This window comes from Schistocerca nitens, unplaced genomic scaffold, assembly GCF_023898315.1.
Source record: "Schistocerca nitens isolate TAMUIC-IGC-003100 unplaced genomic scaffold, iqSchNite1.1 HiC_scaffold_217, whole genome shotgun sequence".
Taxonomy (NCBI): Eukaryota; Metazoa; Arthropoda; class Insecta; order Orthoptera; family Acrididae; genus Schistocerca; species Schistocerca nitens.
Window position 1 is genome coordinate 73731 of NW_026045758.1, and position 19367 is coordinate 93097.

The following is a 19367-nucleotide window of genomic DNA, read 5'->3' on the forward strand; positions in this document are numbered from 1 at the left end:
TTTTTTGTTTAAGAAGAAGGAGCAGAAAATTTCGCAGTTTGCCTGTCGTTTTGGTACCTCGCCTCTCACAGCCGTTTATAGTGCCTGTCCTTTTGATAAGGGCGAATTCCAAGCGTCAGCTTTCGCGTCAGCCGAGCAAAGTCGGGACAAGTCGGGACATACTACAGGATGGTCTGCGTGGAGTAACGACGACAAAAACGTTAATTTAACAGCACGCGGCTCACATACTATATACGAAAAAACTAGCGTTACTTGCGGTGGCCGGGAATCGAACCCGGATCAACTGCTTGGAAGGCAACTATGCTCACCATTACACCACCACCGCACAGCCGCTCCTCGCGACGCCGCGCTGTGTCGGCTTCCCGCCCGCCAGCAGCGGCCCACGGTGATAGTAGCTGTAGGCGCTTTACGAGCTAGGAGGGTGCATCCACACGCATTCGGGTAGCGCCTCCACGCACGCTGCGTCTTTGGGCGAGACTAGTCGCCGCAGCCGCAAGGTTACTCACACGATAGTGATGAGTGGTCGTTTTAAGGCAGTGTAGTGGAGGACTCCGCGTGTGTAGCACTTTTTTCGGTTTCATCCGACGTCGCTGGGTGGCAATCCCACTTTCCCTGCAGAAAACTGCTCGGGAAGCACGGGCAGCTTGTCGAGCATCGGTGGTTCAGTGGCATGTGCCTCAGTAGTGCAGTAAGCAGCGCGTAAGTCTCATAATCTTAAGGTTTGCCGGCACGATAACTCAGCGTGTTCGGTCTGACAGTTATCTGCCCTCTGTAATAAAAGACTGAGTCAACGATGAACTTGAACGGGCGTCATCGGACGTCCGCCCCCAACAAATGCAACGAACGAAATGAGAAGAAAAAAAAAGTGGTAGAATGCTCGCTTAGCACGCGGGCGGCCCGGGTTCGATTCCCGGCCGATGTATCGTTCTGCTGTTATCGCTATAATGCTGCCGCACCGATTCCTCGCTTGAGCTCCGTCAGCCTCAGGAATGTATAGCAGGATTCGCTGTGAGAAGAACCAAACACGCAGCACGCAAGAGACCGTACTTGGACGGTCGCGTGCTATTTCTGAGCTGTAACGTCGGCCTGGCCCAACAGGCCGCTGTGTTCAGGCGCCGCAAGGGCGATGGACTGTAACCTCAGGCAGTGCTGCGTTCCGTTGAAAAAGCTGCGGCAGCAGTTTAATCTAGCAAGTCGGGAAAGCACGTGTAGCAACACAACAGATTCTTCAGAGCGCGCAAACTCTCTATCTCTAATATGCGAGACTTACCAAGTTTCCTGGAACGTTGCTCGCAACGTGCCTCGGTAGCGCAGTAGGTAGCGCGTAAGTCTCATAATCTTAAGGTCGTGAGTTCGATCCTCACCCGGGGCATTTAATTTGCTGTACATCACGGCTGAATTAACGGTGTTGCTGTTGCTAGGGAACGAACTTAATTGTCATTCGTTATCCACAAGGAGTCTACGCTCAGCGTCAAAATTTTTATTTCCAATTATGACAACGTACAACTTTGATCTTTCTCTTAACCTGTTACGAGTAAAATAACGAATAGTCAATTTCGAGCTGTGCGCAAATATGCTGGCAAACAGAGAACAGCAGTGAGTCCAGGTTCAGCACGAAATACGAGAGGAAACGGAGTGAACCTCACGTCATAGCGCAAATCCGGTGTGGTCTAGTGGCGCCGGCACGGTAGCTCAGCGCGCTCGGTCAGAGGGTTAGCTGCCCTCTGTAATTAAAAAAAAACTGAGTTAATGGATCAACAACGAACTGGAACGGGTGTCTTTCGACGTCCTCCCAGAGCAGATACAACGAACGAAAACGAACAAAATGAGATTTAAAAAAAAAAAAAAAGTGGCTAGGATACCTGGCTTTCACCCAGGAGGCCCGGGTTCGATTCCCGGTACCGGAACGGAAGTTTTTACGCACCCAACGCTCCATGTTTTGGCCTTCCAACGTTCGTTTTTCGCCCTCCTTGCGGAGCTTCAACCGAATGTAATCGGGGAAAACAGGCACATGATGCAATTACTGTCAGCACCGGGGTAAAGGGAGAGGAGGCGCTGGTCAGCTGTTGGGCTGCTACCAGCGTCAGTGGGAAGTCGGTGAAGTCGCCAGTTGCGCCAGAAGCCAGATATTACCGTAGTACGCCTACACACGCGTTCCAGTTATTCACGTTGCTTGCAGCCGCTCCATCCGCAAGAAGCGTGAGCCCGGATAGCTCAGTCGGTAGAGCATTAGGCTTTTAACCTAAGGGTCCAGGGTTCGAGTCCCTGTCCGGGCGAAGATTTTTAACGTTTCCGTAATGGCTCGTCTCGTAGCGATGGTAGCCCTGCCGTAATCAGTGCACGGAGTTCGTTTCCTGTCAAAATTCTGCGCAGACGGGTTTGATTTTTCACGATTCGAGGGACTCTTCAGTTACGAGCAGTCGTGGCCGAGTGGTTAAGGCGTCTGACTAGAAATCAGATTCCCTCTGGGAGCGTAGGTTCGAGTCCTACCGACTGCGTCCGTTTTTTCTTTTTTTGTTTAAGAAGAAGGAGCAGAAAATTTCGCAGTTTGCCTGTCGTTTTGGTACCTCGCCTCTCACAGCCGTTTATAGTGCCTGTCCTTTTGATAAGGGCGAATTCCAAGCGTCAGCTTTCGCGTCAGCCGAGCAAAGTCGGGACAAGTCGGGACATACTACAGGATGGTCTGCGTGGAGTAACGACGACAAAAACGTTAATTTAACAGCACGCGGCTCACATACTATATACGAAAAAACTAGCGTTACTTGCGGTGGCCGGGAATCGAACCCGGATCAACTGCTTGGAAGGCAACTATGCTCACCATTACACCACCACCGCACAGCCGCTCCTCGCGACGCCGCGCTGTGTCGGCTTCCCGCCCGCCAGCAGCGGCCCACGGTGATAGTAGCTGTAGGCGCTTTACGAGCTAGGAGGGTGCATCCACACGCATTCGGGTAGCGCCTCCACGCACGCTGCGTCTTTGGGCGAGACTAGTCGCCGCAGCCGCAAGGTTACTCACACGATAGTGATGAGTGGTCGTTTTAAGGCAGTGTAGTGGAGGACTCCGCGTGTGTAGCACTTTTTTCGGTTTCATCCGACGTCGCTGGGTGGCAATCCCACTTTCCCTGCAGAAAACTGCTCGGGAAGCACGGGCAGCTTGTCGAGCATCGGTGGTTCAGTGGCATGTGCCTCAGTAGTGCAGTAAGCAGCGCGTAAGTCTCATAATCTTAAGGTTTGCCGGCACGATAACTCAGCGTGTTCGGTCTGACAGTTATCTGCCCTCTGTAATAAAAGACTGAGTCAACGATGAACTTGAACGGGCGTCATCGGACGTCCGCCCCCAACAAATGCAACGAACGAAATGAGAAGAAAAAAAAAGTGGTAGAATGCTCGCTTAGCACGCGGGCGGCCCGGGTTCGATTCCCGGCCGATGTATCGTTCTGCTGTTATCGCTATAATGCTGCCGCACCGATTCCTCGCTTGAGCTCCGTCAGCCTCAGGAATGTATAGCAGGATTCGCTGTGAGAAGAACCAAACACGCAGCACGCAAGAGACCGTACTTGGACGGTCGCGTGCTATTTCTGAGCTGTAACGTCGGCCTGGCCCAACAGGCCGCTGTGTTCAGGCGCCGCAAGGGCGATGGACTGTAACCTCAGGCAGTGCTGCGTTCCGTTGAAAAAGCTGCGGCAGCAGTTTAATCTAGCAAGTCGGGAAAGCACGTGTAGCAACACAACAGATTCTTCAGAGCGCGCAAACTCTCTATCTCTAATATGCGAGACTTACCAAGTTTCCTGGAACGTTGCTCGCAACGTGCCTCGGTAGCGCAGTAGGTAGCGCGTAAGTCTCATAATCTTAAGGTCGTGAGTTCGATCCTCACCCGGGGCATTTAATTTGCTGTACATCACGGCTGAATTAACGGTGTTGCTGTTGCTAGGGAACGAACTTAATTGTCATTCGTTATCCACAAGGAGTCTACGCTCAGCGTCAAAATTTTTATTTCCAATTATGACAACGTACAACTTTGATCTTTCTCTTAACCTGTTACGAGTAAAATAACGAATAGTCAATTTCGAGCTGTGCGCAAATATGCTGGCAAACAGAGAACAGCAGTGAGTCCAGGTTCAGCACGAAATACGAGAGGAAACGGAGTGAACCTCACGTCATAGCGCAAATCCGGTGTGGTCTAGTGGCGCCGGCACGGTAGCTCAGCGCGCTCGGTCAGAGGGTTAGCTGCCCTCTGTAATTAAAAAAAAACTGAGTTAATGGATCAACAACGAACTGGAACGGGTGTCTTTCGACGTCCTCCCAGAGCAGATACAACGAACGAAAACGAACAAAATGAGATTTAAAAAAAAAAAAAAAGTGGCTAGGATACCTGGCTTTCACCCAGGAGGCCCGGGTTCGATTCCCGGTACCGGAACGGAAGTTTTTACGCACCCAACGCTCCATGTTTTGGCCTTCCAACGTTCGTTTTTCGCCCTCCTTGCGGAGCTTCAACCGAATGTAATCGGGGAAAACAGGCACATGATGCAATTACTGTCAGCACCGGGGTAAAGGGAGAGGAGGCGCTGGTCAGCTGTTGGGCTGCTACCAGCGTCAGTGGGAAGTCGGTGAAGTCGCCAGTTGCGCCAGAAGCCAGATATTACCGTAGTACGCCTACACACGCGTTCCAGTTATTCACGTTGCTTGCAGCCGCTCCATCCGCAAGAAGCGTGAGCCCGGATAGCTCAGTCGGTAGAGCATTAGGCTTTTAACCTAAGGGTCCAGGGTTCGAGTCCCTGTCCGGGCGAAGATTTTTAACGTTTCCGTAATGGCTCGTCTCGTAGCGATGGTAGCCCTGCCGTAATCAGTGCACGGAGTTCGTTTCCTGTCAAAATTCTGCGCAGACGGGTTTGATTTTTCACGATTCGAGGGACTCTTCAGTTACGAGCAGTCGTGGCCGAGTGGTTAAGGCGTCTGACTAGAAATCAGATTCCCTCTGGGAGCGTAGGTTCGAGTCCTACCGACTGCGTCCGTTTTTTCTTTTTTTGTTTAAGAAGAAGGAGCAGAAAATTTCGCAGTTTGCCTGTCGTTTTGGTACCTCGCCTCTCACAGCCGTTTATAGTGCCTGTCCTTTTGATAAGGGCGAATTCCAAGCGTCAGCTTTCGCGTCAGCCGAGCAAAGTCGGGGCAAGTCGGGACATACTACAGGATGGTCTGCGTGGAGTAACGACGACAAAAACGTTAATTTAACAGCACGCGGCTCACATACTATATACGAAAAAACTAGCGTTACTTGCGGTGGCCGGGAATCGAACCCGGATCAACTGCTTGGAAGGCAACTATGCTCACCATTACACCACCACCGCACAGCCGCTCCTCGCGACGCCGCGCTGTGTCGGCTTCCCGCCCGCCAGCAGCGGCCCACGGTGATAGTAGCTGTAGGCGCTTTACGAGCTAGGAGGGTGCATCCACACGCATTCGGGTAGCGCCTCCACGCACGCTGCGTCTTTGGGCGAGACTAGTCGCCGCAGCCGCAAGGTTACTCACACGATAGTGATGAGTGGTCGTTTTAAGGCAGTGTAGTGGAGGACTCCGCGTGTGTAGCACTTTTTTCGGTTTCATCCGACGTCGCTGGGTGGCAATCCCACTTTCCCTGCAGAAAACTGCTCGGGAAGCACGGGCAGCTTGTCGAGCATCGGTGGTTCAGTGGCATGTGCCTCAGTAGTGCAGTAAGCAGCGCGTAAGTCTCATAATCTTAAGGTTTGCCGGCACGATAACTCAGCGTGTTCGGTCTGACAGTTATCTGCCCTCTGTAATAAAAGACTGAGTCAACGATGAACTTGAACGGGCGTCATCGGACGTCCGCCCCCAACAAATGCAACGAACGAAATGAGAAGAAAAAAAAAAGTGGTAGAATGCTCGCTTAGCACGCGGGCGGCCCGGGTTCGATTCCCGGCCGATGTATCGTTCTGCTGTTATCGCTATAATGCTGCCGCACCGATTCCTCGCTTGAGCTCCGTCAGCCTCAGGAATGTATAGCAGGATTCGCTGTGAGAAGAACCAAACACGCAGCACGCAAGAGACCGTACTTGGACGGTCGCGTGCTATTTCTGAGCTGTAACGTCGGCCTGGCCCAACAGGCCGCTGTGTTCAGGCGCCGCAAGGGCGATGGACTGTAACCTCAGGCAGTGCTGCGTTCCGTTGAAAAAGCTGCGGCAGCAGTTTAATCTAGCAAGTCGGGAAAGCACGTGTAGCAACACAACAGATTCTTCAGAGCGCGCAAACTCTCTATCTCTAATATGCGAGACTTACCAAGTTTCCTGGAACGTTGCTCGCAACGTGCCTCGGTAGCGCAGTAGGTAGCGCGTAAGTCTCATAATCTTAAGGTCGTGAGTTCGATCCTCACCCGGGGCATTTAATTTGCTGTACATCACGGCTGAATTAACGGTGTTGCTGTTGCTAGGGAACGAACTTAATTGTCATTCGTTATCCACAAGGAGTCTACGCTCAGCGTCAAAATGTTTATTTCCAATTATGACAACGTACAACTTTGATCTTTCTCTTAACCTGTTATGAGTAAAATAACGAATAGTCAATTTCGAGCTGTGCGCAAATATGCTGGCAAACAGAGAACAGCAGTGAGTCCAGGTTCAGCACGAAATACGAGAGGAAACGGAGTGAACCTCACGTCATAGCGCAAATCCGGTGTGGTCTAGTGGCGCCGGCACGGTAGCTCAGCGCGCTCGGTCAGAGGGTTAGCTGCCCTCTGTAATTAAAAAAAAACTGAGTTAATGGATCAACAACGAACTGGAACGGGTGTCTTTCGACGTCCTCCCAGAGCAGATACAACGAACGAAAACGAACAAAATGAGATTTAAAAAAAAAAAAAAAAAAGTGGCTAGGATACCTGGCTTTCACCCAGGAGGCCCGGGTTCGATTCCCGGTACCGGAACGGAAGTTTTTACGCACCCAACGCTCCATGTTTTGGCCTTCCAACGTTCGTTTTTCGCCCTCCTTGCGGAGCTTCAACCGAATGTAATCGGGGAAAACAGGCACATGATGCAATTACTGTCAGCACCGGGGTAAAGGGAGAGGAGGCGCTGGTCAGCTGTTGGGCTGCTACCAGCGTCAGTGGGAAGTCGGTGAAGTCGCCAGTTGCGCCAGAAGCCAGATATTACCGTAGTACGCCTACACACGCGTTCCAGTTATTCACGTTGCTTGCAGCCGCTCCATCCGCAAGAAGCGTGAGCCCGGATAGCTCAGTCGGTAGAGCATTAGGCTTTTAACCTAAGGGTCCAGGGTTCGAGTCCCTGTCCGGGCGAAGATTTTTAACGTTTCCGTAATGGCTCGTCTCGTAGCGATGGTAGCCCTGCCGTAATCAGTGCACGGAGTTCGTTTCCTGTCAAAATTCTGCGCAGACGGGTTTGATTTTTCACGATTCGAGGGACTCTTCAGTTACGAGCAGTCGTGGCCGAGTGGTTAAGGCGTCTGACTAGAAATCAGATTCCCTCTGGCAGCGTAGGTTCGAGTCCTACCGACTGCGTCCGTTTTTTCTTTTTTTGTTTAAGAAGAAGGAGCAGAAAATTTCGCAGTTTGCCTGTCGTTTTGGTACCTCGCCTCTCACAGCCGTTTATAGTGCCTGTCCTTTTGATAAGGGCGAATTCCAAGCGTCAGCTTTCGCGTCAGCCGAGCAAAGTCGGGACAAGTCGGGACATACTACAGGATGGTCTGCGTGGAGTAACGACGACAAAAACGTTAATTTAACAGCACGCGGCTCACATACTATATACGAAAAAACTAGCGTTACTTGCGGTGGCCGGGAATCGAACCCGGATCAACTGCTTGGAAGGCAACTATGCTCACCATTACACCACCACCGCACAGCCGCTCCTCGCGACGCCGCGCTGTGTCGGCTTCCCGCCCGCCAGCAGCGGCCCACGGTGATAGTAGCTGTAGGCGCTTTACGAGCTAGGAGGGTGCATCCACACGCATTCGGGTAGCGCCTCCACGCACGCTGCGTCTTTGGGCGAGACTAGTCGCCGCAGCCGCAAGGTTACTCACACGATAGTGATGAGTGGTCGTTTTAAGGCAGTGTAGTGGAGGACTCCGCGTGTGTAGCACTTTTTTCGGTTTCATCCGACGTCGCTGGGTGGCAATCCCACTTTCCCTGCAGAAAACTGCTCGGGAAGCACGGGCAGCTTGTCGAGCATCGGTGGTTCAGTGGCATGTGCCTCAGTAGTGCAGTAAGCAGCGCGTAAGTCTCATAATCTTAAGGTTTGCCGGCACGATAACTCAGCGTGTTCGGTCTGACAGTTATCTGCCCTCTGTAATAAAAGACTGAGTCAACGATGAACTTGAACGGGCGTCATCGGACGTCCGCCCCCAACAAATGCAACGAACGAAATGAGAAGAAAAAAAAAGTGGTAGAATGCTCGCTTAGCACGCGGGCGGCCCGGGTTCGATTCCCGGCCGATGTATCGTTCTGCTGTTATCGCTATAATGCTGCCGCACCGATTCCTCGCTTGAGCTCCGTCAGCCTCAGGAATGTATAGCAGGATTCGCTGTGAGAAGAACCAAACACGCAGCACGCAAGAGACCGTACTTGGACGGTCGCGTGCTATTTCTGAGCTGTAACGTCGGCCTGGCCCAACAGGCCGCTGTGTTCAGGCGCCGCAAGGGCGATGGACTGTAACCTCAGGCAGTGCTGCGTTCCGTTGAAAAAGCTGCGGCAGCAGTTTAATCTAGCAAGTCGGGAAAGCACGTGTAGCAACACAACAGATTCTTCAGAGCGCGCAAACTCTCTATCTCTAATATGCGAGACTTACCAAGTTTCCTGGAACGTTGCTCGCAACGTGCCTCGGTAGCGCAGTAGGTAGCGCGTAAGTCTCATAATCTTAAGGTCGTGAGTTCGATCCTCACCCGGGGCATTTAATTTGCTGTACATCACGGCTGAATTAACGGTGTTGCTGTTGCTAGGGAACGAACTTAATTGTCATTCGTTATCCACAAGGAGTCTACGCTCAGCGTCAAAATTTTTATTTCCAATTATGACAACGTACAACTTTGATCTTTCTCTTAACCTGTTACGAGTAAAATAACGAATAGTCAATTTCGAGCTGTGCGCAAATATGCTGGCAAACAGAGAACAGCAGTGAGTCCAGGTTCAGCACGAAATACGAGAGGAAACGGAGTGAACCTCACGTCATAGCGCAAATCCGGTGTGGTCTAGTGGCGCCGGCACGGTAGCTCAGCGCGCTCGGTCAGAGGGTTAGCTGCCCTCTGTAATTAAAAAAAAACTGAGTTAATGGATCAACAACGAACTGGAACGGGTGTCTTTCGACGTCCTCCCAGAGCAGATACAACGAACGAAAACGAACAAAATGAGATTTAAAAAAAAAAAAAAAAGTGGCTAGGATACCTGGCTTTCACCCAGGAGGCCCGGGTTCGATTCCCGGTACCGGAACGGAAGTTTTTACGCACCCAACGCTCCATGTTTTGGCCTTCCAACGTTCGTTTTTCGCCCTCCTTGCGGAGCTTCAACCGAATGTAATCGGGGAAAACAGGCACATGATGCAATTACTGTCAGCACCGGGGTAAAGGGAGAGGAGGCGCTGGTCAGCTGTTGGGCTGCTACCAGCGTCAGTGGGAAGTCGGTGAAGTCGCCAGTTGCGCCAGAAGCCAGATATTACCGTAGTACGCCTACACACGCGTTCCAGTTATTCACGTTGCTTGCAGCCGCTCCATCCGCAAGAAGCGTGAGCCCGGATAGCTCAGTCGGTAGAGCATTAGGCTTTTAACCTAAGGGTCCAGGGTTCGAGTCCCTGTCCGGGCGAAGATTTTTAACGTTTCCGTAATGGCTCGTCTCGTAGCGATGGTAGCCCTGCCGTAATCAGTGCACGGAGTTCGTTTCCTGTCAAAATTCTGCGCAGACGGGTTTGATTTTTCACGATTCGAGGGACTCTTCAGTTACGAGCAGTCGTGGCCGAGTGGTTAAGGCGTCTGACTAGAAATCAGATTCCCTCTGGGAGCGTAGGTTCGAGTCCTACCGACTGCGTCCGTTTTTTCTTTTTTTGTTTAAGAAGAAGGAGCAGAAAATTTCGCAGTTTGCCTGTCGTTTTGGTACCTCGCCTCTCACAGCCGTTTATAGTGCCTGTCCTTTTGATAAGGGCGAATTCCAAGCGTCAGCTTTCGCGTCAGCCGAGCAAAGTCGGGGCAAGTCGGGACATACTACAGGATGGTCTGCGTGGAGTAACGACGACAAAAACGTTAATTTAACAGCACGCGGCTCACATACTATATACGAAAAAACTAGCGTTACTTGCGGTGGCCGGGAATCGAACCCGGATCAACTGCTTGGAAGGCAACTATGCTCACCATTACACCACCACCGCACAGCCGCTCCTCGCGACGCCGCGCTGTGTCGGCTTCCCGCCCGCCAGCAGCGGCCCACGGTGATAGTAGCTGTAGGCGCTTTACGAGCTAGGAGGGTGCATCCACACGCATTCGGGTAGCGCCTCCACGCACGCTGCGTCTTTGGGCGAGACTAGTCGCCGCAGCCGCAAGGTTACTCACACGATAGTGATGAGTGGTCGTTTTAAGGCAGTGTAGTGGAGGACTCCGCGTGTGTAGCACTTTTTTCGGTTTCATCCGACGTCGCTGGGTGGCAATCCCACTTTCCCTGCAGAAAACTGCTCGGGAAGCACGGGCAGCTTGTCGAGCATCGGTGGTTCAGTGGCATGTGCCTCAGTAGTGCAGTAAGCAGCGCGTAAGTCTCATAATCTTAAGGTTTGCCGGCACGATAACTCAGCGTGTTCGGTCTGACAGTTATCTGCCCTCTGTAATAAAAGACTGAGTCAACGATGAACTTGAACGGGCGTCATCGGACGTCCGCCCCCAACAAATGCAACGAACGAAATGAGAAGAAAAAAAAAGTGGTAGAATGCTCGCTTAGCACGCGGGCGGCCCGGGTTCGATTCCCGGCCGATGTATCGTTCTGCTGTTATCGCTATAATGCTGCCGCACCGATTCCTCGCTTGAGCTCCGTCAGCCTCAGGAATGTATAGCAGGATTCGCTGTGAGAAGAACCAAACACGCAGCACGCAAGAGACCGTACTTGGACGGTCGCGTGCTATTTCTGAGCTGTAACGTCGGCCTGGCCCAACAGGCCGCTGTGTTCAGGCGCCGCAAGGGCGATGGACTGTAACCTCAGGCAGTGCTGCGTTCCGTTGAAAAAGCTGCGGCAGCAGTTTAATCTAGCAAGTCGGGAAAGCACGTGTAGCAACACAACAGATTCTTCAGAGCGCGCAAACTCTCTATCTCTAATATGCGAGACTTACCAAGTTTCCTGGAACGTTGCTCGCAACGTGCCTCGGTAGCGCAGTAGGTAGCGCGTAAGTCTCATAATCTTAAGGTCGTGAGTTCGATCCTCACCCGGGGCATTTAATTTGCTGTACATCACGGCTGAATTAACGGTGTTGCTGTTGCTAGGGAACGAACTTAATTGTCATTCGTTATCCACAAGGAGTCTACGCTCAGCGTCAAAATGTTTATTTCCAATTATGACAACGTACAACTTTGATCTTTCTCTTAACCTGTTATGAGTAAAATAACGAATAGTCAATTTCGAGCTGTGCGCAAATATGCTGGCAAACAGAGAACAGCAGTGAGTCCAGGTTCAGCACGAAATACGAGAGGAAACGGAGTGAACCTCACGTCATAGCGCAAATCCGGTGTGGTCTAGTGGCGCCGGCACGGTAGCTCAGCGCGCTCGGTCAGAGGGTTAGCTGCCCTCTGTAATTAAAAAAAAACTGAGTTAATGGATCAACAACGAACTGGAACGGGTGTCTTTCGACGTCCTCCCAGAGCAGATACAACGAACGAAAACGAACAAAATGAGATTTAAAAAAAAAAAAAAAAGTGGCTAGGATACCTGGCTTTCACCCAGGAGGCCCGGGTTCGATTCCCGGTACCGGAACGGAAGTTTTTACGCACCCAACGCTCCATGTTTTGGCCTTCCAACGTTCGTTTTTCGCCCTCCTTGCGGAGCTTCAACCGAATGTAATCGGGGAAAACAGGCACATGATGCAATTACTGTCAGCACCGGGGTAAAGGGAGAGGAGGCGCTGGTCAGCTGTTGGGCTGCTACCAGCGTCAGTGGGAAGTCGGTGAAGTCGCCAGTTGCGCCAGAAGCCAGATATTACCGTAGTACGCCTACACACGCGTTCCAGTTATTCACGTTGCTTGCAGCCGCTCCATCCGCAAGAAGCGTGAGCCCGGATAGCTCAGTCGGTAGAGCATTAGGCTTTTAACCTAAGGGTCCAGGGTTCGAGTCCCTGTCCGGGCGAAGATTTTTAACGTTTCCGTAATGGCTCGTCTCGTAGCGATGGTAGCCCTGCCGTAATCAGTGCACGGAGTTCGTTTCCTGTCAAAATTCTGCGCAGACGGGTTTGATTTTTCACGATTCGAGGGACTCTTCAGTTACGAGCAGTCGTGGCCGAGTGGTTAAGGCGTCTGACTAGAAATCAGATTCCCTCTGGGAGCGTAGGTTCGAGTCCTACCGACTGCGTCCGTTTTTTCTTTTTTTGTTTAAGAAGAAGGAGCAGAAAATTTCGCAGTTTGCCTGTCGTTTTGGTACCTCGCCTCTCACAGCCGTTTATAGTGCCTGTCCTTTTGATAAGGGCGAATTCCAAGCGTCAGCTTTCGCGTCAGCCGAGCAAAGTCGGGACAAGTCGGGACATACTACAGGATGGTCTGCGTGGAGTAACGACGACAAAAACGTTAATTTAACAGCACGCGGCTCACATACTATATACGAAAAAACTAGCGTTACTTGCGGTGGCCGGGAATCGAACCCGGATCAACTGCTTGGAAGGCAACTATGCTCACCATTACACCACCACCGCACAGCCGCTCCTCGCGACGCCGCGCTGTGTCGGCTTCCCGCCCGCCAGCAGCGGCCCACGGTGATAGTAGCTGTAGGCGCTTTACGAGCTAGGAGGGTGCATCCACACGCATTCGGGTAGCGCCTCCACGCACGCTGCGTCTTTGGGCGAGACTAGTCGCCGCAGCCGCAGCCGCAAGGTTACTCACACGATAGTGATGAGTGGTCGTTTTAAGGCAGTGTAGTGGAGGACTCCGCGTGTGTAGCACTTTTTTCGGTTTCATCCGACGTCGCTGGGTGGCAATCCCACTTTCCCTGCAGAAAACTGCTCGGGAAGCACGGGCAGCTTGTCGAGCATCGGTGGTTCAGTGGCATGTGCCTCAGTAGTGCAGTAAGCAGCGCGTAAGTCTCATAATCTTAAGGTTTGCCGGCACGATAACTCAGCGTGTTCGGTCTGACAGTTATCTGCCCTCTGTAATAAAAGACTGAGTCAACGATGAACTTGAACGGGCGTCATCGGACGTCCGCCCCCAACAAATGCAACGAACGAAATGAGAAGAAAAAAAAAGTGGTAGAATGCTCGCTTAGCACGCGGGCGGCCCGGGTTCGATTCCCGGCCGATGTATCGTTCTGCTGTTATCGCTATAATGCTGCCGCACCGATTCCTCGCTTGAGCTCCGTCAGCCTCAGGAATGTATAGCAGGATTCGCTGTGAGAAGAACCAAACACGCAGCACGCAAGAGACCGTACTTGGACGGTCGCGTGCTATTTCTGAGCTGTAACGTCGGCCTGGCCCAACAGGCCGCTGTGTTCAGGCGCCGCAAGGGCGATGGACTGTAACCTCAGGCAGTGCTGCGTTCCGTTGAAAAAGCTGCGGCAGCAGTTTAATCTAGCAAGTCGGGAAAGCACGTGTAGCAACACAACAGATTCTTCAGAGCGCGCAAACTCTCTATCTCTAATATGCGAGACTTACCAAGTTTCCTGGAACGTTGCTCGCAACGTGCCTCGGTAGCGCAGTAGGTAGCGCGTAAGTCTCATAATCTTAAGGTCGTGAGTTCGATCCTCACCCGGGGCATTTAATTTGCTGTACATCACGGCTGAATTAACGGTGTTGCTGTTGCTAGGGAACGAACTTAATTGTCATTCGTTATCCACAAGGAGTCTACGCTCAGCGTCAAAATGTTTATTTCCAATTATGACAACGTACAACTTTGATCTTTCTCTTAACCTGTTATGAGTAAAATAACGAATAGTCAATTTCGAGCTGTGCGCAAATATGCTGGCAAACAGAGAACAGCAGTGAGTCCAGGTTCAGCACGAAATACGAGAGGAAACGGAGTGAACCTCACGTCATAGCGCAAATCCGGTGTGGTCTAGTGGCGCCGGCACGGTAGCTCAGCGCGCTCGGTCAGAGGGTTAGCTGCCCTCTGTAATTAAAAAAAAACTGAGTTAATGGATCAACAACGAACTGGAACGGGTGTCTTTCGACGTCCTCCCAGAGCAGATACAACGAACGAAAACGAACAAAATGAGATTTAAAAAAAAAAAAAAAAGTGGCTAGGATACCTGGCTTTCACCCAGGAGGCCCGGGTTCGATTCCCGGTACCGGAACGGAAGTTTTTACGCACCCAACGCTCCATGTTTTGGCCTTCCAACGTTCGTTTTTCGCCCTCCTTGCGGAGCTTCAACCGAATGTAATCGGGGAAAACAGGCACATGATGCAATTACTGTCAGCACCGGGGTAAAGGGAGAGGAGGCGCTGGTCAGCTGTTGGGCTGCTACCAGCGTCAGTGGGAAGTCGGTGAAGTCGCCAGTTGCGCCAGAAGCCAGATATTACCGTAGTACGCCTACACACGCGTTCCAGTTATTCACGTTGCTTGCAGCCGCTCCATCCGCAAGAAGCGTGAGCCCGGATAGCTCAGTCGGTAGAGCATTAGGCTTTTAACCTAAGGGTCCAGGGTTCGAGTCCCTGTCCGGGCGAAGATTTTTAACGTTTCCGTAATGGCTCGTCTCGTAGCGATGGTAGCCCTGCCGTAATCAGTGCACGGAGTTCGTTTCCTGTCAAAATTCTGCGCAGACGGGTTTGATTTTTCACGATTCGAGGGACTCTTCAGTTACGAGCAGTCGTGGCCGAGTGGTTAAGGCGTCTGACTAGAAATCAGATTCCCTCTGGGAGCGTAGGTTCGAGTCCTACCGACTGCGTCCGTTTTTTCTTTTTTTGTTTAAGAAGAAGGAGCAGAAAATTTCGCAGTTTGCCTGTCGTTTTGGTACCTCGCCTCTCACAGCCGTTTATAGTGCCTGTCCTTTTGATAAGGGCGAATTCCAAGCGTCAGCTTTCGCGTCAGCCGAGCAAAGTCGGGACAAGTCGGGACATACTACAGGATGGTCTGCGTGGAGTAACGACGACAAAAACGTTAATTTAACAGCACGCGGCTCACATACTATATACGAAAAAACTAGCGTTACTTGCGGTGGCCGGGAATCGAACCCGGATCAACTGCTTGGAAGGCAACTATGCTCACCATTACACCACCACCGCACAGCCGCTCCTCGCGACGCCGCGCTGTGTCGGCTTCCCGCCCGCCAGCAGCGGCCCACGGTGATAGTAGCTGTAGGCGCTTTACGAGCTAGGAGGGTGCATCCACACGCATTCGGGTAGCGCCTCCACGCACGCTGCGTCTTTGGGCGAGACTAGTCGCCGCAGCCGCAAGGTTACTCACACGATAGTGATGAGTGGTCGTTTTAAGGCAGTGTAGTGGAGGACTCCGCGTGTGTAGCACTTTTTTCGGTTTCATCCGACGTCGCTGGGTGGCAATCCCACTTTCCCTGCAGAAAACTGCTCGGGAAGCACGGGCAGCTTGTCGAGCATCGGTGGTTCAGTGGCATGTGCCTCAGTAGTGCAGTAAGCAGCGCGTAAGTCTCATAATCTTAAGGTTTGCCGGCACGATAACTCAGCGTGTTCGGTCTGACAGTTATCTGCCCTCTGTAATAAAAGACTGAGTCAACGATGAACTTGAACGGGCGTCATCGGACGTCCGCCCCCAACAAATGCAACGAACGAAATGAGAAGAAAAAAAAAGTGGTAGAATGCTCGCTTAGCACGCGGGCGGCCCGGGTTCGATTCCCGGCCGATGTATCGTTCTGCTGTTATCGCTATAATGCTGCCGCACCGATTCCTCGCTTGAGCTCCGTCAGCCTCAGGAATGTATAGCAGGATTCGCTGTGAGAAGAACCAAACACGCAGCACGCAAGAGACCGTACTTGGACGGTCGCGTGCTATTTCTGAGCTGTAACGTCGGCCTGGCCCAACAGGCCGCTGTGTTCAGGCGCCGCAAGGGCGATGGACTGTAACCTCAGGCAGTGCTGCGTTCCGTTGAAAAAGCTGCGGCAGCAGTTTAATCTAGCAAGTCGGGAAAGCACGTGTAGCAACACAACAGATTCTTCAGAGCGCGCAAACTCTCTATCTCTAATATGCGAGACTTACCAAGTTTCCTGGAACGTTGCTCGCAACGTGCCTCGGTAGCGCAGTAGGTAGCGCGTAAGTCTCATAATCTTAAGGTCGTGAGTTCGATCCTCACCCGGGGCATTTAATTTGCTGTACATCACGGCTGAATTAACGGTGTTGCTGTTGCTAGGGAACGAACTTAATTGTCATTCGTTATCCACAAGGAGTCTACGCTCAGCGTCAAAATTTTTATTTCCAATTATGACAACGTACAACTTTGATCTTTCTCTTAACCTGTTACGAGTAAAATAACGAATAGTCAATTTCGAGCTGTGCGCAAATATGCTGGCAAACAGAGAACAGCAGTGAGTCCAGGTTCAGCACGAAATACGAGAGGAAACGGAGTGAACCTCACGTCATAGCGCAAATCCGGTGTGGTCTAGTGGCGCCGGCACGGTAGCTCAGCGCGCTCGGTCAGAGGGTTAGCTGCCCTCTGTAATTAAAAAAAAACTGAGTTAATGGATCAACAACGAACTGGAACGGGTGTCTTTCGACGTCCTCCCAGAGCAGATACAACGAACGAAAACGAACAAAATGAGATTTAAAAAAAAAAAAAAAAGTGGCTAGGATACCTGGCTTTCACCCAGGAGGCCCGGGTTCGATTCCCGGTACCGGAACGGAAGTTTTTACGCACCCAACGCTCCATGTTTTGGCCTTCCAACGTTCGTTTTTCGCCCTCCTTGCGGAGCTTCAACCGAATGTAATCGGGGAAAACAGGCACATGATGCAATTACTGTCAGCACCGGGGTAAAGGGAGAGGAGGCGCTGGTCAGCTGTTGGGCTGCTACCAGCGTCAGTGGGAAGTCGGTGAAGTCGCCAGTTGCGCCAGAAGCCAGATATTACCGTAGTACGCCTACACACGCGTTCCAGTTATTCACGTTGCTTGCAGCCGCTCCATCCGCAAGAAGCGTGAGCCCGGATAGCTCAGTCGGTAGAGCATTAGGCTTTTAACCTAAGGGTCCAGGGTTCGAGTCCCTGTCCGGGCGAAGATTTTTAACGTTTCCGTAATGGCTCGTCTCGTAGCGATGGTAGCCCTGCCGTAATCAGTGCACGGAGTTCGTTTCCTGTCAAAATTCTGCGCAGACGGGTTTGATTTTTCACGATTCGAGGGACTCTTCAGTTACGAGCAGTCGTGGCCGAGTGGTTAAGGCGTCTGACTAGAAATCAGATTCCCTCTGGGAGCGTAGGTTCGAGTCCTACCGACTGCGTCCGTTTTTTCTTTTTTTGTTTAAGAAGAAGGAGCAGAAAATTTCGCAGTTTGCCTGTCGTTTTGGTACCTCGCCTCTCACAGCCGTTTATAGTGCCTGTCCTTTTGATAAGGGCGAATTCCAAGCGTCAGCTTTCGCGTCAGCCGAGCAAAGTCGGGGCAAGTCGGGACATACTACAGGATGGTCTGCGTGGAGTAACGACGACAAAAACGTTAATTTAACAGCACGCGGCTCACATACTATATACGAAAAAACTAGCGTTACTTGCGGTGGCCGGGAATCGAACCCGGATCAACTGCTTGGAAGGCAACTATGCTCACCATTACACCACCACCGCACAGCCGCTCCTCGCGACGCCGCGCTGTGTCGGCTTCCCGCCCGCCAGCAGCGGCCCACGGTGATAGTAGCTGTAGGCGCTTTACGAGCTAGGAGGGTGCATCCACACGCATTCGGGTAGCGCCTCCACGCACGCTGCGTCTTTGGGCGAGACTAGTCGCCGCAGCCGCAAGGTTACTCACACGATAGTGATGAGTGGTCGTTTTAAGGCAGTGTAGTGGAGGACTCCGCGTGTGTAGCACTTTTTTCGGTTTCATCCGACGTCGCTGGGTGGCAATCCCACTTTCCCTGCAGAAAACTGCTCGGGAAGCACGGGCAGCTTGTCGAGCATCGGTGGTTCAGTGGCATGTGCCTCAGTAGTGCAGTAAGCAGCGCGTAAGTCTCATAATCTTAAGGTTTGCCGGCACGATAACTCAGCGTGTTCGGTCTGACAGTTATCTGCCCTCTGTAATAAAAGACTGAGTCAACGATGAACTTGAACGGGCGTCATCGGACGTCCGCCCCCAACAAATGCAACGAACGAAATGAGAAGAAAAAAAAAGTGGTAGAATGCTCGCTTAGCACGCGGGCGGCCCGGGTTCGATTCCCGGCCGATGTATCGTTCTGCTGTTATCGCTATAATGCTGCCGCACCGATTCCTCGCTTGAGCTCCGTCAGCCTCAGGAATGTATAGCAGGATTCGCTGTGAGAAGAACCAAACACGCAGCACGCAAGAGACCGTACTTGGACGGTCGCGTGCTATTTCTGAGCTGTAACGTCGGCCTGGCCCAACAGGCCGCTGTGTTCAGGCGCCGCAAGGGCGATGGACTGTAACCTCAGGCAGTGCTGCGTTCCGTTGAAAAAGCTGCGGCAGCAGTTTAATCTAGCAAGTCGGGAAAGCACGTGTAGCAACACAACAGATTCTTCAGAGCGCGCAAACTCTCTATCTCTAATATGCGAGACTTACCAAGTTTCCTGGAACGATGCTCGCAACGTGCCTCGGTAGCGCAGTAGGTAGCGCGTAAGTCTCATAATCTTAAGGTCGTGAGTTCGATCCTCACCCGGGGCATTTAATTTGCTGTACATCACGGCTGAATTAACGGTGTTGCTGTTGCTAGGGAACGAACTTAATTGTCATTCGTTATCCACAAGGAGTCTACGCTCAGCGTCAAAATTTTTATTTCCAATTATGACAACGTACAACTTTGATCTTTCTCTTAACCTGTTATGAGTAAAATAACGAATAGTCAATTTCGAGCTGTGCGCAAATATGCTGGCAAACAGAGAACAGCAGTGAGTCCAGGTTCAGCACGAAATACGAGAGGAAACGGAGTGAACCTCACGTCATAGCGCAAATCCGGTGTGGTCTAGTGGCGCCGGCACGGTAGCTCAGCGCGCTCGGTCAGAGGGTTAGCTGCCCTCTGTAATTAAAAAAAAACTGAGTTAATGGATCAACAACGAACTGGAACGGGTGTCTTTC

At 51.8% G+C, this 19367-nt stretch overlaps 30 non-coding genes across 30 annotated transcripts; 22 read left to right on the plus strand and 8 right to left on the minus strand.

The window, feature by feature from the left end:
- Window positions 1-253: 253 nt before the first annotated feature.
- Window positions 254-325, minus strand: Trnag-ucc (transfer RNA glycine (anticodon UCC)). Its single transcript has one exon. It is a non-coding gene; the product is annotated as a tRNA-Gly (tRNA).
- Window positions 326-1299: 974 nt separating this feature from the next.
- Trnam-cau (transfer RNA methionine (anticodon CAU)) lies at window positions 1300-1372 on the plus strand. The gene has a single exon. It is a non-coding gene; the product is annotated as a tRNA-Met (tRNA).
- An 831-nt stretch (window positions 1373-2203) lies between these two features.
- Window positions 2204-2276, plus strand: Trnak-uuu (transfer RNA lysine (anticodon UUU)). Its single transcript has one exon. It is a non-coding gene; the product is annotated as a tRNA-Lys (tRNA).
- Window positions 2277-2416: 140 nt separating this feature from the next.
- Trnas-aga (transfer RNA serine (anticodon AGA)) lies at window positions 2417-2498 on the plus strand. Its single transcript has one exon. It is a non-coding gene; the product is annotated as a tRNA-Ser (tRNA).
- Window positions 2499-2763: 265 nt separating this feature from the next.
- Trnag-ucc (transfer RNA glycine (anticodon UCC)) lies at window positions 2764-2835 on the minus strand. Its single transcript has one exon. It is a non-coding gene; the product is annotated as a tRNA-Gly (tRNA).
- A 974-nt stretch (window positions 2836-3809) lies between these two features.
- On the plus strand, window positions 3810-3882 carry Trnam-cau (transfer RNA methionine (anticodon CAU)). Its single transcript has one exon. It is a non-coding gene; the product is annotated as a tRNA-Met (tRNA).
- An 831-nt stretch (window positions 3883-4713) lies between these two features.
- Window positions 4714-4786, plus strand: Trnak-uuu (transfer RNA lysine (anticodon UUU)). The gene has a single exon. It is a non-coding gene; the product is annotated as a tRNA-Lys (tRNA).
- A 140-nt stretch (window positions 4787-4926) lies between these two features.
- Window positions 4927-5008, plus strand: Trnas-aga (transfer RNA serine (anticodon AGA)). The gene has a single exon. It is a non-coding gene; the product is annotated as a tRNA-Ser (tRNA).
- Window positions 5009-5273: 265 nt separating this feature from the next.
- Trnag-ucc (transfer RNA glycine (anticodon UCC)) lies at window positions 5274-5345 on the minus strand. Its single transcript has one exon. It is a non-coding gene; the product is annotated as a tRNA-Gly (tRNA).
- Window positions 5346-6320: 975 nt separating this feature from the next.
- Window positions 6321-6393, plus strand: Trnam-cau (transfer RNA methionine (anticodon CAU)). Its single transcript has one exon. It is a non-coding gene; the product is annotated as a tRNA-Met (tRNA).
- Window positions 6394-7227: 834 nt separating this feature from the next.
- Trnak-uuu (transfer RNA lysine (anticodon UUU)) lies at window positions 7228-7300 on the plus strand. The gene has a single exon. It is a non-coding gene; the product is annotated as a tRNA-Lys (tRNA).
- Window positions 7301-7440: 140 nt separating this feature from the next.
- Trnas-aga (transfer RNA serine (anticodon AGA)) lies at window positions 7441-7522 on the plus strand. Its single transcript has one exon. It is a non-coding gene; the product is annotated as a tRNA-Ser (tRNA).
- Window positions 7523-7787: 265 nt separating this feature from the next.
- Window positions 7788-7859, minus strand: Trnag-ucc (transfer RNA glycine (anticodon UCC)). Its single transcript has one exon. It is a non-coding gene; the product is annotated as a tRNA-Gly (tRNA).
- Window positions 7860-8833: 974 nt separating this feature from the next.
- Window positions 8834-8906, plus strand: Trnam-cau (transfer RNA methionine (anticodon CAU)). The gene has a single exon. It is a non-coding gene; the product is annotated as a tRNA-Met (tRNA).
- An 832-nt stretch (window positions 8907-9738) lies between these two features.
- On the plus strand, window positions 9739-9811 carry Trnak-uuu (transfer RNA lysine (anticodon UUU)). Its single transcript has one exon. It is a non-coding gene; the product is annotated as a tRNA-Lys (tRNA).
- A 140-nt stretch (window positions 9812-9951) lies between these two features.
- On the plus strand, window positions 9952-10033 carry Trnas-aga (transfer RNA serine (anticodon AGA)). Its single transcript has one exon. It is a non-coding gene; the product is annotated as a tRNA-Ser (tRNA).
- A 265-nt stretch (window positions 10034-10298) lies between these two features.
- Trnag-ucc (transfer RNA glycine (anticodon UCC)) lies at window positions 10299-10370 on the minus strand. Its single transcript has one exon. It is a non-coding gene; the product is annotated as a tRNA-Gly (tRNA).
- Window positions 10371-11344: 974 nt separating this feature from the next.
- Window positions 11345-11417, plus strand: Trnam-cau (transfer RNA methionine (anticodon CAU)). Its single transcript has one exon. It is a non-coding gene; the product is annotated as a tRNA-Met (tRNA).
- An 832-nt stretch (window positions 11418-12249) lies between these two features.
- On the plus strand, window positions 12250-12322 carry Trnak-uuu (transfer RNA lysine (anticodon UUU)). Its single transcript has one exon. It is a non-coding gene; the product is annotated as a tRNA-Lys (tRNA).
- A 140-nt stretch (window positions 12323-12462) lies between these two features.
- Trnas-aga (transfer RNA serine (anticodon AGA)) lies at window positions 12463-12544 on the plus strand. The gene has a single exon. It is a non-coding gene; the product is annotated as a tRNA-Ser (tRNA).
- Window positions 12545-12809: 265 nt separating this feature from the next.
- Trnag-ucc (transfer RNA glycine (anticodon UCC)) lies at window positions 12810-12881 on the minus strand. The gene has a single exon. It is a non-coding gene; the product is annotated as a tRNA-Gly (tRNA).
- A 980-nt stretch (window positions 12882-13861) lies between these two features.
- Trnam-cau (transfer RNA methionine (anticodon CAU)) lies at window positions 13862-13934 on the plus strand. Its single transcript has one exon. It is a non-coding gene; the product is annotated as a tRNA-Met (tRNA).
- Window positions 13935-14766: 832 nt separating this feature from the next.
- Trnak-uuu (transfer RNA lysine (anticodon UUU)) lies at window positions 14767-14839 on the plus strand. Its single transcript has one exon. It is a non-coding gene; the product is annotated as a tRNA-Lys (tRNA).
- Window positions 14840-14979: 140 nt separating this feature from the next.
- Trnas-aga (transfer RNA serine (anticodon AGA)) lies at window positions 14980-15061 on the plus strand. The gene has a single exon. It is a non-coding gene; the product is annotated as a tRNA-Ser (tRNA).
- Window positions 15062-15326: 265 nt separating this feature from the next.
- Window positions 15327-15398, minus strand: Trnag-ucc (transfer RNA glycine (anticodon UCC)). The gene has a single exon. It is a non-coding gene; the product is annotated as a tRNA-Gly (tRNA).
- Window positions 15399-16372: 974 nt separating this feature from the next.
- On the plus strand, window positions 16373-16445 carry Trnam-cau (transfer RNA methionine (anticodon CAU)). Its single transcript has one exon. It is a non-coding gene; the product is annotated as a tRNA-Met (tRNA).
- Window positions 16446-17277: 832 nt separating this feature from the next.
- Trnak-uuu (transfer RNA lysine (anticodon UUU)) lies at window positions 17278-17350 on the plus strand. Its single transcript has one exon. It is a non-coding gene; the product is annotated as a tRNA-Lys (tRNA).
- Window positions 17351-17490: 140 nt separating this feature from the next.
- On the plus strand, window positions 17491-17572 carry Trnas-aga (transfer RNA serine (anticodon AGA)). The gene has a single exon. It is a non-coding gene; the product is annotated as a tRNA-Ser (tRNA).
- A 265-nt stretch (window positions 17573-17837) lies between these two features.
- Trnag-ucc (transfer RNA glycine (anticodon UCC)) lies at window positions 17838-17909 on the minus strand. The gene has a single exon. It is a non-coding gene; the product is annotated as a tRNA-Gly (tRNA).
- Window positions 17910-18883: 974 nt separating this feature from the next.
- Window positions 18884-18956, plus strand: Trnam-cau (transfer RNA methionine (anticodon CAU)). Its single transcript has one exon. It is a non-coding gene; the product is annotated as a tRNA-Met (tRNA).
- The last annotated feature ends 411 nt before the right edge of the window (window positions 18957-19367 follow it).